Source organism: Anolis carolinensis, chromosome X (assembly GCF_035594765.1).
Source record: "Anolis carolinensis isolate JA03-04 chromosome X, rAnoCar3.1.pri, whole genome shotgun sequence".
NCBI classification, from domain to species: Eukaryota; Metazoa; Chordata; class Lepidosauria; order Squamata; family Dactyloidae; genus Anolis; species Anolis carolinensis.
The window spans coordinates 11,035,442-11,051,127 of NC_085847.1; the positions used below are offsets into that span (position 1 = coordinate 11,035,442).

Consider the following 15,686-nt stretch of genomic DNA (forward strand, 5'->3'; position numbering starts at 1 on the left):
ATTGCAACTTATGCCTCAAGTACAGCAGTAAAGAACTGGTGGGATCACAAACCTGCAAAAGTATTGGAAAATGAGCACGCAAAGATACTGTGGGACTTCCGAATCCAAACTGACAAAGTTCTGGAACACAACACACCAGACATCACAGTTGTGGAAAAGGAAAAGGTTTGGATCATTGATGTTGCCATCCCAGGTGACAGTCGCATTGACGAAAAACAACAGGAAAAACTCAGCCGCTGTCAGGACCTTAAGACTGAACTGCAAAGACTCTGGCAGAAACCAGTGCAGGTGGTCCCGGTGGTGATGGGCACACTGGGTGCCGTGCCAAAAGATCTCAGCCGGCATTTGGAAACAATAGACATTGACAAAATCACGATCTGCCAACTGCAAAAGGCCACCCGACTAGGATCTGCACGCATCATCCAAAAATACATCCCACAGCCGTAGACACTTGGGAAGTGTTCGACTTGTGATTTTGTGATATGTAATCCAGCATGTCTATCTTGTTTGCTGTGTCATACAATAAAATAGTAGTAGTAATAATAATAATAATAATAATAGACTACAACTTCTGTATTCCTCTCCTCAATAGACACGATTATTCCCCAGCCTCAGCACCACAAGCACTGTTGGATTGCCATTCAATAATAATAATAATAATAATAATAATAATAATAATAATAACAACATCGCACAGTCCTAGACACTTGGGAAGTGTCCGACGTGTGACCCAATACAACAGCCAGCAGAGTGTCTGCTGTGACTCATCTTGTTGTGTTTCAAATAATAATAATAACAACAACAACAACTTGGGAAGTGTCCGACGTGTGATTTTGTGATATGAAATCCAGCATATCTATCTTGTTTGCTGTGTCATAATAAAATAATAATAACAACTATAATACATTTCTATTTCTACCCCGCCACCACCTCCCTGAAGGAACTCGAGGTGGCTCACAAAGCACTCCAAAGTGTCACATATCAAATAAACAATACATAGACATAAAAGCAATAATAACACGAGAATACAACCAGAAACACACCTACGATATCACAGTGTGAATGTAGTGAATGTACATTCACACTGGCCTCCAATTGACAAAGACAAATCCAACACTTGCTTATCCAAAGTTCTGGATTATCCAACGCATTTTTGTAGTCAGTGTTTTCAATATATCATGATATTTTAGTGCTAAATTCGTAAATACAGTCATTACTACATAGCATTACTGCGTATTGAACTACTTTTTCTGTTAAATGTGTTGTATAACATGATGTTTTGGTGCTTAATTTGTAAAATCATAACCTAATTTGATGTTTAATAGGCTTTTCCTTAATCTCTCCTTATTATCCAAGATATTCGCTTATCTAAGCTTCTGCTGGCCTATTTAGCTTGGATAAGTGAGACTCTACTGTATTAATAATATAAAAAATAGAGTAAAATAAATGTAATAGTAACAATAATAATGGAGAAAAACAATAAATGTAATAATACTAATAATAATAGAGAAAAATAATAAATGTACCATATATTGTCGAGTATAAGCTGACCCAAATAGAAGCCAACCAGGACTCTGACCCGAGTATAAGCTGAGGGGGGCTTTTTCAGTCTTAAAAAAAGGGCTGAAAAACTAGGCTTATACTCGAGTATATACAGTAAATCCCACTACGTTCCTTTTGAAAATATGTTTCCTTGTATAAGAGACAGCATGGTATAGTGGTTTCAACATCGGACTAGAACTGCAGAGACCACCATTCAAATACTGGCATGGCCATGGGAACTCAGTGTGTGACTCCAGGCATGTCACGCTCTCTCAACTTCAGACATGGGAACAAATCTTGCCAAGAAACCCCAGTGATAGGCTCACCTTTGAGGGACCCGAAGTCACTCCATGGGTTTCCACAGCAAAGGGATAATGTTAACCTTGGTGCCCATAGTCATGGTCCAACACTCAAGCACTACACTGGCTCTCAAAAACAAAACGACAAAGTGCTAGGAAATTATTTTCAGCCTAAATTGGATTTTGGTTCAGTAATAGGTGGTGATAGGGCAGGGCCAACTGTAATGTTTACAAATATGGAGATTGTATTATCAACTATACAGCTAACTTCTATGCAGCTCCCATGCCTGCGGGCTGGGAAATTTGCAGATTTCTGCTTGAATTGTAAAGGAGCTGTCCAAAGTGCTGAACCTATTATAAGGCTAGCACTCAGTGGACGGCTTAGCTGTTTGAAAATTCAGACCAAAGCACGGCAAAGATTCACCATCTTACTGGCATGGAAACCACCACTCACTGCTGGTTACTGCATTATTATTATTATTATTATTATTATTATTATTATTATTATTATTATTGCTATCATTATTTTATTATGACACAGCAAACAAGATAGATATGCTGGATTTCATATCACAAAATCACAAGTCAAACACTTCCCAAGTGTCTAGGACTGTGTGATGTATTTTCGGATAATGCGCGCAGATCCCAGTAGGGTGGCCTTTTGCAGTTGGCAAATCGTAATTTTGTCAGTGTCTATTGTTTCCAAATGCCGGCTGAGATCTTTTGGCATGGCACCCAATGTATTATTATTATTATTATTATTATTATTATTATTATTATTATTATTATTATGGCGGCACAGAAAACAAGATAGATATGCTAAATTTCGTATCACCAAATCACAAGTCGAACACTTCCCAAGTGTCTAGGACTGTGTGATGTATTTTCGGATAATGCGCGCAGATCCCAGTAGGGTAGCCTTTTGCAATTGGCAGATCGTAATTTTGTCAATTTATTTGTAATTTGTACAATTAATGTGTAATTTTTTATTATTATTATTATTATTATTATTATTATTATTATTATTATTATTAAAGGTAAAGGTTTGCCCTGACATTAAGTCCAGTCATGTCTGACTCTGGATGTTGGTGCTCATTTCCATTTTTAAGCCGAAGAGCCGGTGTTGTCCATAGACACCTCCAATCCCTATTGTTTCCAAATGCCGGCTGAGATCTATTATTATTATTATTATTATTATTATTATTATTATTATTATTATTATTATTATTATTATTTGAAACACAACAAGATGAGTCCACAGCAGACACTCTGCTGGCTGTTGTATTGGATCACACATCAGACACTTCCCAAGTGTCTAGGACTGTGTGATGTATTATTATTATTAGTAGTAGTATTTTATTGTATGACACAGCAAACAAGATAGACATGCTGGATTTCGTATCACAAAATCACAAGTCGAACACTTCCCAAGTGTCTAGGACTGTGTGATGTATTTTCGGATGATGCGCGCAGATCCCAGTAGGGTGGCCTTTTGCAATTGGCAGATCGTAATTTTGTCAATGTCTATTGTTTCCAAATGCCAGCTGAGATCTATTATTATTATTATTATTATTATTATTATTTGAAACAAAACAAGATGAGTCCACAGTAGACACTCTGCTGGCTGTTGTATTGGATCATACATCAGACACTTCCCAAGTGTCTAGGACTGTGTGATGTATTATTATTATTATTATTATTATTATTATTATTATTATTATTATTATTATTATTACTATATTTATTTATACCCTGCTTTATCTCTCCCAAAGGCGACTCAAAAAGGCTTAACATAAAAGTATCAGCATACAATTTAAAATATACAAATATGCAAACATTAAAACAGGATTAAATATAAACAATGTTTAATTGGAGACTGCAATCTGACAACATATAGAGGATCAAATATTCCCCATTCCCATTCTGAACCAGTCGTCTCACAACTGGTCTCTTTCAAGCGTGCTGGACTAGAAGCTCCATCATCCCCAGCATGGTCATTCGTTTTGTATGGTGAGAGTCCTCCTATACCTCATCTGGAGGACACTAGATTGCAGCAAGTTATTCTATACTAATACACGGGGAGCTTGTTGGAGTGCAACTTCCGCCAGCCCCAGAAAACATGACAAATAGTGAAAGGAAGTCAAGCAACGTTTAAAGGAACAACAGGGAGGGCATCTGGTCTAGAACAGACAAAATCACGGCAGAGGAAGGATATACTTTTCCAATGTTTCCCCACATTGAAAAAAATAAAAAACTCTCTGCATCCAGTAAGTAGCACATGGGGAAGAATGATTGCCTAGCTTATGCTATTCCTATTATGTTCCCCCTCTTTATTTTTAATCAAAGCTTAGCGTGATTAATCTGTTAATTTTGCTCGGCAGAAATTTAATCATTCCTGTAGCACTAGACCTAGAATTGGGGAAGTTGTTGGGTGATTCTACACATCCAAGAAGTCTAGAGTCTGCATAGGGTGGCTGGAGGATTCGGAGAGTTGCAATTCGGAAAGTAGCTTTCCAAGCCTTGCCATACAGCTCTCCCCGCTCTTGCTCTGGTTGGCTCTAAGGAGGTGGATTCCCCAGCCTTGCCGGTTCTTTACTTTCAACAGTCTATGGTTTCTCACACCACAACGTGTCCATGGATGTATCATCACGTCCCCAATGTGAACCATGAAAGATGGCAACCTAAGAGTCCAAGCTGGCCTTGGCTACCACTTAATATGCCACCAGTCTTCCAGTTCAGGGAGAAGAGACTGGTTTGCTGTAGCTCAGCGAAACATATTGGTAGCCAATTGAGTTGTTTCAACCGGGGAGTCGATCTAACCCAGGACCCATCAGGGCATCTGGGAATTTTATTATCGCAAACCTGGGAAATGTGTCCATAGAAAGAGTCCTCTCAAGCACCCTTGTATCTCCCGACCTTGCCCTCATCCATTCCCAGACCCTCCCACGGTGTCCTGTTTTGTCTTTCAAGAACAGCCTTCAAACAATGTTGTAAGTAAATGAAAACCGCTTTACTTCAGCAAAACATAACGAACAGCACACTCAGTGGTATAATGCAGAATGAAGCAAAGAAGTCTTATGGCAAACACAGTTCTTAAGTCTGATCAATTCCCAAATCAAGTAGCAGTCTTACTTCAGACAAAGAAACTGCAATAAATCTTTAGAAGCAGTTTCCCAGATGCAGACTCGAAGCAGGCACAAGGGGAGCGAAGGCTTAGGCATTAGAGTCAGTTTGTTACCAGCAAAAGCTGACTGCACCTGCTTCTGATTTATAGCCCTGAATTCTCCCACAGCTGCTAGGGTGGTTCCCAATTACTCAGTTGCATTTCTGGCAGCTATTCTAGCTGAACGACGTCTCTGCTCTGTTTCCTTTCGCCTTTCCTGAAATGTGGGTACTTGCAAAATCTCCTCCTCAGATTCCGACTGCCCCTCTGACTCATGAACACTTTCCTGCTCCCCTTCCTCTTCCGAAGAAGAGGAATCCCTAACACAAAGAGGCAGACACACCAGGCAAAGGACAGCTTCAAATGCGACCAACGATATTTTATTCCATACTATGCACCAAGCACAAACTGTAAATGAATGTCCTTTTGAATGAATGATATTGCAGATCCTGAAATTGCACCAATTGCCTTCATGTTCTCAAATGTGTGTAGCCTTTCTATATAATGCCCATGTTGGTACCTGGAAAGCAAACTAGATTTGGGAACGGTTAACCACCAGCTGCAATAAATCTTACTAATCAAAAGGTTGGCAGTTTGAATCCCGGGTTGGGGTGAGCAGCTGACCTTCAGCCCAGTTCACTACCCATCTAGCAGAGCAGAAACAGCAGTGAGTAGATAAATAGGTACTGCTTAAGTGGGATTGTACTTCAATGGCACCATAAAGGAAATACCAGAATAATGCCAGTGATTAAAAGTGGAGGAAATCTGTGAAGAGAGCTCTTCAACATGGAGGATGGAGTGACAGCAGCCCCTGTGGCCGGAATCGAGCACAACCTCCAGGACGCCGAAGATGGGAAATGCCTATATACCTCTGTCTGTTGTCTGTCCTGTCTGAGTATGATGGCATTGAATGTTTGCCGTATATGTGTTCTATGATGCGCCCTGAGTCCCCATCATGGTGAGAAGGGTGGAATATAAATACTGTAAATAAAGAAAAAATATTATTTATTTATTTACAACATTTATGCCCCACCCGTCTCACCCGAGGGGACTCAGGGTGGCTTATAGAAATTGGCAAAATGTAATGCCCAAAAATGCAATCATAAAAGCAAAACAATACATATAAATCCATTAATAGCATTGTTAAAATCTATATATATATAAATGAGTGATGGCATCACGGCGACCCACAAAACAACAAAACTACAGGCCCCCCAACCTCGAAATTTGACGACACAACCCATCATCCATGCCTCTAGGTTGATACAACAAAAAGAAAAGAAAAATAAAGTCCGAATTAGAGAGAGAGGAATAATTGCTTTTATCCAATTGCTGCCACTTAGAAGGCTAAGCTCCTCCAACTTGGTCTCCTAGCAACCCAATAAAAAAATAATAAAAAACACTAAAAAATAATTAAAAACACTAAAAAAATTAATACAATAAAATACCATAATAATAAAAAATAACTAAAAATTATACAAGAAAATAATAAAATATAATAAATAAAATTTAAAAATACAAATAACGTCAAATAAAAATTACACAACAATTTTTAACCAATACCACCACCACTTTGCCACAGCAACACGTGGCCGGGCACAGCTAGTACATTATAAAAACCTTAAAAACATATATATAATTAATTCCATTCCATTCATCCGAGATCCTCATGCTTCATCCTTACATCAGGCCATGTCAACTTTATCATTTACTCATCAAAAGCTTGGGCACATGACCATGTTTTCACGGCCCTTCTGAAACCCAGCAGGGTAGGAGCCTGTCGGATATCTCCATATAGTAGAAATATCAACTCCATTTATGTCCATTGATTGTAACAAACTGGATACGTTCCTATGCATTTCTTCTTTAATTCAGTACGAAAGTCAGAAATAACATGTAAGGGAAGAAGAGGTTTCTGCAGCAAACTCTCCCTGAACAAATCTTGCTAAGGAAACTCCAGAATCAGTTCACCTTGGGGTTTCATAAATCGGAAACTACTTGAAGGTACACAATGACAACCATAGCAACAGGAAATTAGAGGAAATGGGATTCTAGGAAGGGAAATTCTCTCCTTTACATCAGGGGGAAAAGATGCTTTCTCTCCAGTCCTTGTTTCCACGACAACCCAAAACTTTCCAAATCTAGTTTTCACAGTGAGAGAAAGTGAGGTGAACTCTTCTGAACAAGGGCACAGGCAGCAAAATAAAAGTTTTCAGAGCTTCAAACCCAACAAATTCTGGAAATTGGTTTGCCTTTAATAGATGTTACATGCATACTACCCACAAATAGAATTAGAGTGATAGCATAAGTTTAACATACCAATGCAGGCTAGTTTGTAGAAACATACTTTCATTCTTTGATGCCATTTGTGGCAGATTTGTGGGTTTAAACGGGACCAGGGCGCCACATGTGCCCCCAACCATATTCCCCCGTCCTTATTCACCCCCCGGCCCTCTCTGAGAGTCCTCTGATGAAGAACAAAGCTCATTTCGTAGTCCTGGAAACCTCCCAAAAAGATAATGTTGGAAACAAAGAGAGAACCGGACCTCCAGCACTGGACACTCCAGCTAATAATAAATATGACATGATGCAAAGTAAATGCATAAAAAGGAAACCACCAGTCACTGCTGGTTACTGCAGCATCATCATCATCATCATCATCATCATTATTATTATCATCATCATTATTTTGGCACAGCAAACAAGATAGATATGCTGGATTTTGTATCACAAAATCACAAGTCAAACACTTCCCAAGTGTCTAGGACTATTATTATTATTATTATTATTATTATTATTATTATTATTATTATTATTAAAGGTAAAGGTTTCCCCTGACGTTAAGTCCAGTCATGTCTGACTCTGTGTGTTGGTGCTCATCTCCATTTCTAAGCCGAAGAGCCGGCGTTGTCCATAGACATCTCCAAGGTTATGTGACCAGCATGACTGCATGTAGCGCCATTACCTTCCCGCTGGAGCGGTACCTATTGATCTACTCACATTGGCATGTTTTCAAACTGCTAGGTTGGCAGGAGCTGGGGCTAACAGCAGGCGCTCATTCCGCTCCCAGGATTTGAAACTGGGACCTTTAACAATAATAATAATAATCATGAGGTCATGAGTTCGAGGCCAGCTCCGAGCCTGCGTTTGTCTTTGTCTCTGTTAGGCATTGAATGTTTGCCTTATATGTGTGCAATGGGATCCGCCCTGAGTCCCCTTCGGGGTGAGAAGGACGAAATATAAATACTGCAAATAAATAAATAAATAAATAAATAAATAATACTTTATTTATACCCCGCCACCATCTCCCTGTGGGGACTCGGGGCGGCTCACAATGTTACAAAAGTAACAGCGCAAATACATTAAGAATATACACAGTTTAAAACACAAGAAGATGATAAAACAGAAGTTAAAACAAAGGTTTATACAACAGTAATAATATCAAACAACCACCAATGCCATTCAGTCAACTTCAAAGGTGGGGGGGGGGGGGGAACTATAGCAGCAATATAAGATAAAATCATTAGATTAAAATACCCCGATGAAAGGAACCTAATAACATTCAGAATAGAATTATAATGAGGCTGGTCCACAAGTTCAGCAGCTCAGCGCTTTAACACACTGCGCCACCAGGAGCATAAGTAAATGCATAAAAATATAAATATAATTTAAAAAACAATTAAACCCTTTGTGTCATTTAACCATTAAGTATAAATGTATAAAAATAATTTTTTGCACTTTGGGTGTACTTCTGGACTCAGCATTGAATCTAGAGGCCCAAGACCTCCATAGTGGACAAGAGCATCTTTACACATTGAAAACATGTGCGGGAAATGCACCTGTCAGATACTGGATCTAGCCATGATGCCTTAGTTACATCCCGTTTGGATTACTGTAAGTGTTGGGAAAGTTTGGCTGGTCTAAAGTTTATTAACTGGGGCTGGCGACAGGGAACCAACAACTCTGCTGTTGCAACAGCTCCACTGGCTGCCAGTTTTTTTCCCAGGCACAATTCAATTCATAGTCTATAAAGCCCTATATGGCTCAGATCGAGGCTATTTGAATGATCACATCTCCTAATATGAGCTGGCCTGGACTCTAAGGACCTTCCCTGTACACTGACCACATAATGTGGATTGAAGATGGCTCAAAAACATGTAAAAAAGCATGCACATATCAATGGAAATCTAAGGTTTTAAATTGAAATAGGCAAAACTGGGGAATACTCTGAAGCTGAGCCCATGATGCGCATCGGCGCTCTCCGATGAAAACCACAGTGGCTCAAAGGGGCCACAATGGTGTGATGGCTTCTATCCTTGTGCCACTGAACTGCTGACCTGAAGGGTGGCAGTTCGACTCCACAAGACAGGGTAAGTTCCCGTCTGTTAAGCCCTAGCTCCTGTCAACCTAGCAGTACGAAAACATGCAAATGTGAGTAGATAAATAGGTATCGCTTTGGTGGGAAAAAGGCAAGCAATCTCAGCTTGAAAATGGAGAAAAGCACCTCTTTCGAGGCATTTCCAGAAAGCCGGAAATGAAAGGAGAAGCCTTTGCCTTTGTTTGCGTTTGTGTGTATTCATGATATATGACTGTAAAAGCATTGAATGTTTGCCTATGTAAAATGTTGCAATCCGCTCAGAGTCCCCAAGGGGAGAATATAAGTAAAGTATATTATTATTATTATTATTATTATTATTATTATTATTATTATTATTAATATTTTATTATGACACAGCAAACAAGATAGATATGCTGGATTTCGTATCACAAAATCACAAGTCGAACACTTCCCAAGTGTCTAGGACTGTGTGATGTATTTTCGGATCATGCGTGCAGATCCCAGTAGGGTGGCCTTTTGCAGTGGGCAGATCGTAATTTTGTCAGTGTCTATTGTTTCCAAATGTGGTCTGAGATCTTTTGGCACGGCACCCAGTGTGCCGATCACCACTGGGACCACCTGCACTGGTTTCTGCCAGAGTCTTTGAAGTTCAATCTTGATAGCGGCTGAGTGAATTATTATTATTATTATTATTATTATTATTATTATTATTATTATTTGAAGCAGAACAAGATGAGTCCACAGCAGACACTCTGCTGGCTGTTGTATTGGATCCCACGTCGGACACTATTATTATTATTATTATTATTATTATTATTATTATTATTATTATTATTTGAAGCAGAACAAGATGAGTCCACAGCAGACACTCTGCTGGCTGTTGTATTGGATCCCACGTCGGACACTATTATTATTATTATTATTATTATTATTATTATTATTATTATTATTATTATTAGAAACACAACAAGATGAGTCCACAGCAGACACTCTGCTGGCTGTTGTATTGGATCCCACGTCGGACACTATTATTATTATTATTATTATTATTATTATTATTATTATTATTATTAGAAACGCAACAAGATGAGTCCACAGCAGACACTCTGCTGGCTGTTGTATTGGATCCCACGTCGGACACTATTATTATTATTATTATTATTAGTATTAGTATTATGACACAGCAAACAAGATTATTATTATTATTATTATTATTATTATTATTATTATCACCCCCATATTGAAATAGCTTCCTCCTCTGCCAGCTTCACCCCAATGTAAGCAGCCAGTGTCAACATGCCCTCAGTTCCACCTCCACTGCAAACACTGTGGGAACATGAGAAATGGAATATCTTTTTCTTAAGGTGGATCTTTTGATCCTCACCGCTGCAAAGATCTTATTTAGCTAAATATTATTTTAACATTTCCCTTCTGTATCCACCCGATACAGTTAGTAACACGTTGAGAGGAAGAGCTGGATCTAAAAGCAAAACAAAAAGGTTGCAAGACGGCCGGGAAACTGTGTCCTTTTTTTCCCCATCCGATGGGAAACTAAGTGAACCTCGAAAGAAACAAGGTTTCACACGTACACAGATCAGTCACTGTTCAGAACTGAGCGTTTTTACATTAAGTCAGGATGCTGGATTTTAGCAGCAGGAACCCTCCGACGGGCCGGACTTCTAAATCAGACACAACGGTTGGTGTAGAAGTTGTTAAAAAATTAAAATACAAAAATAACGCGAGAAAATAAACTGATTCGGGTGATGCAATGGCTACAGCTTAGGTGGAACCAGGAGTTGTGGATTTCATCATTTTTGGATGACAACTCCCAGAATCCCCCCCCCCCCCCCAGCCAGCATGATTTGTGTATTTGTTTTGTTTATATTTTAAAATAACTTCTCCAAGCTCTGGTTGCCCCTAACAGCCACTCTTTGCAACAGACCTCACAACCTCTGAGGATGCCTGCCATAGATGTGGGCAAAACGTCAGGAGAGAATGCTTCTGGAACTGGCCAGACAGCCTGGAAAACACACAACAACCCCAGCCACCAAGTCGCTCCCTCCCAGACCTTGCAGGTTACAGCGAGCACATCCCAGTGTTCCTTTCTCTCAACATTTGCATGATCCCGCCCACTGCCTCTCCCTTAACCCTTTCCTACCCTTTTCTATGGCACACAGCAAACAGAGGAATTGCTCAGCAACTGAATATACAGGAGAGAGAGGTTTGGGGAGAGTTCACCATGATTTATAGGACTTCTAGGGACTGAGATGTATAGTTCACCTGCAATCTAAGGGTTCCTTTCTCTCTATTGCTGGGAAATTTGCATGATCCCGCCCACTGCCTCTCCCTTAACCCTTTCCTATGGCACACAGCAAACAGAGGAGTTGATCAGCAACTGAATATACAGGAGAGAGAGGTTTGGGGAGAATTCACCATGATTTATAGGACTTCTAGGGACTGAGATGTATAGTTCACCTGCAATCTAAGGGTTCCTTTCTCTCCATTGCTGGGAAATTTGCATGATCCCGCCCACTGCCTCTCCCTTAACCCTTTCCTACTCTTTTTCAACTGTCTGCATAATAAACAGAGCAGAATTGAGCAGAAACTGAACATACTTGGGGGACGGACTCCATATGGTGGAAGTTGTAGTTCACCCCGCATCAGGACTAAGTGACTTGAAGGTTGGGTTGCTGACCTGAAAGCTGCCAGGTTCGAATCCCACCTGGGGAGAGTGTGGATGAGCTCCCTCTATCAGCTCCAGCTCCATGCGGGGACATGAGAGAAGCCTCCCACAAGGATGGTAAAAACATCAAAACATCCGGGCAGAGTCCCCTGGGCAACGTCCTTGCAGACGGCCAATTCTCTCACTCCAGAAGCAACTCCGGTTGCTCCTGACACAAAAAAAAAAAACCCGCATCAGGACACAGCACTGTGATCCCCACCAACAACGGACCCGGACCACATTTGACACACAGAACCCACATAAACAAAGAAAAATGCTGGAGAGGTTTGGGAGAATTCACCGTTGTAGGTACTGGGATTTATAGTTCACCTACAATCAAAGCGCACTCTGAACTCCACCAACGATGGACCTGGAACTGACTTGGCTCACAGAACCCTCATGACCAACAAAAAATACTGGAGGTCTTTGGAGTGATTGATGAGAGTTGTAGTTTACCTACACCCAGAGCGCACTATGAACCCAAACAATGGTGGATCTGGACCAAACTTGTCATATAGGCCCAACATGGCCTACTGTGAATATTGTCAGGGTTTGGGGGTGATTGCCTTGGGAATCTGGGAGTTGTAGTTCACCCTTATCCAGAGAGCACTGAACCCAGCCAATGACAGATCTGGACCAAACTTCAGCGATATTACCTAGCATCCCAAAACAAACAAAGCCTTTGTCTAATAACCTGGGCACCACCGGGTCCCAACCACTGGATCGGTTGGCTTTTATTGTGTGATTTTGTGATTTTATAGTTCTGATGTATCCATTTGTTGTAATTGGAATGCATTTTATGTTGTTGCATTTTATTGTGTATTGCTGGGCTTGTAAGATATTATTATTATTATTATTATTATTATTATTATTATTATTATTAATATTATGTGTCGTCGAAGGTTTTCATAGCTGGAATCACCAAGTTGCTGTGAGTTTTCCAGACCATCTGGCCATGCTCCAGAAGCATCCTCTCCTGACGTTTCGCCCACCTCTATGGCAGGCATCCTCAGAAGTTGTGAGGTCTGTTGGAAACTAGGCAGGTGGGGTTTATTTATATACCTGTGAAATAATGTCCAGGGTGGGAGACAGAACTCTTGTCTGTTGGAGGCAAGTAAGTGTGAATGTTGCCATTGCTCACGTTGATTAGCATTGAATGGCCTTGCAGCTTCAAAGCCTGACCGCTTCCTGCCTGGGGAAGATTCTTTGTTGTCTCGGAGGCGCTTGTCGACTGGGAGAAGCAACTGGATACTATGAGTAGAGCCACGGCTCTGGTTACGGAATGTGCCCCGCAAGACGGGAGCCTCAGGCTGGATCTAGACAGCCATATAATCCATTTCATCAAGGAAGTTAATCCAGAGTATCTACTTTAAAGTGGATTGTATGAGTCTACACCAGGCATGGGCAAACCTGGGCCCTCCCTCCAAGTGTTTTGGACTTCAACTCCCACCATTCCTTTCAGCCTTGGGCCTGGTTGCTGTGAGTTTTCCGGGCAGTCTAGCCATGTTCCAGAAGCATTCTCTCCTGATGTTTCGCCCACATCTATGGCAGGCATCCTTAGAAGGTTGTGCTCTCTGAGTAAGGGTGAATCACAACTCCCAGATCCTAGATCAATCACCCCCAAATCCCGCTTGTATGCACAATAGGCCATTTTGGGTCTGTGTGGCAAATCTGGTCCCGATCCTATGCCAGCTGGGTCCAGTGCTCTCTTAGTAAGGGTGAACTACAACTCCCATATCATAGATCAATCACAACCAAAGTGGGCCCGTATGCATAGTTGCCCATGTTAGGTCTGTGTGCCCAGTTTGGTCCAGATCTGGTGTCGGCTGGGTCCAGTGCTCTGAGTATATGGGTGAACTACAACTCCCAAAATCAAGGTGTATTCCCAGAACTCCCTGCAGTATGTTCAGATGGTCAAGAGGCCTCTCTGTGCCAGGTTTGGTGCCGGGGATCAAAGGGGGTTTATATATATATATATATATATATATATATATGTGTGTGTGTGTGTGTGTGTGAGAGTATATATATATATAGATAGATAGATAGATAGATAGATATATTGGGAGATATATCTATCTCCCTATATATATATATATATATATATATATACACAGACACATATATATATTGGGGGATATATATATCTATCTCCATATATATATATATATATATATATATACACTCTCTCTCTCTCTCTCTCTCTCTCAGACGCAAACACATATATATATATTGGGTATAGATATATATATATATCCCTATACACACACACACACACATATTGGGTATAAATATATATATCTCCATATATATATATATATCCCTGTACAAACACACATGCATATATATATATAGGGCATATATCTATCTATCTCCATATACACACACACACATATATATAGATATATTGGGGATAGATATATATATATATCCGCATATATATATATCCCTACACACAAACACACACACACACACATATATATATATTGGGAATATATCTATCTATCTCCATATATGTATGTATATATATATAGCCCTATACACACACATATATACAGATATATTGGGTATATATATATATATATATATATCTCCATATCCCTATACACACACACACACACATATATAGATATAATGAGGGATATATATATATATATATATATATATATATATATCTCCATATATATACACACACACACACACACACACACATAGGGGATATATATATATATATATATATATATCCCTATACACACACACACATATATATATTGGGGGATATCTATCTATCGCCATACACACACACACACACACATATAGATAGATATTGGGGATAGATATATCTCTCATATATATCTCTATACACACACACACATATATAGATATATTGGGGAGATATATATATATATATATATATATATATATATATATATCTCATATATATCTCTATACACACACACACACACACATATATATAGATATATTGGGGATAGATAGATATATATATCTCATATATATCTCTATGCACACACACAAACACATATATATTGGGGATAGATAGATATATATATCTCATATATATCTCTATGCACACACACACACATATATATAGATATATTGGGGATATATATATATATATATATCCATATATATATATATATCCCTATACAAACACACACACACACACACATATATATATATCTCCTTATACACACATATACATATTTATATATTCCCATATATACACACACACACATTTATATATATATATATATATATATATATACACACACACACTAGCTGTGCCCGGCCACGCGTTGCTGTGGCAATGTGGTGGTGGTATTGGTTAAAAATTGTTGTGTAATTTTTATTTGATGTTATTTGTATTTTTTATTAATTTTATTGTAAGTTATCTTTTTATTTATTATATTTTATTATTTTCTTGTATTATTTTTAGTCATTTTCTGTTATTATAGTATTTTATTCTCTTAATTTTTTTAGTGTTTTTAATTATTTTTTAGTGTTTTTAATTATTTTTTAGTGTTTTTAATTATTTTTTTATTGGGTTGCTAGGAGACCAAGTTGGAGGAGCTTAGCCTTCTAACTGGCAGCAATTGGATAAAA

General features: G+C 39.1%; 1 protein-coding gene across 17 annotated transcripts in view; it reads right to left on the reverse strand.

Moving 5' to 3' along the window:
- The window catches only part of rimbp2 (RIMS binding protein 2), a 116,332-nt gene that overhangs the window by 99,987 nt on the left and 659 nt on the right, over window positions 1-15,686 (reverse strand). The gene's annotated exons all lie outside the window — the stretch shown is intronic.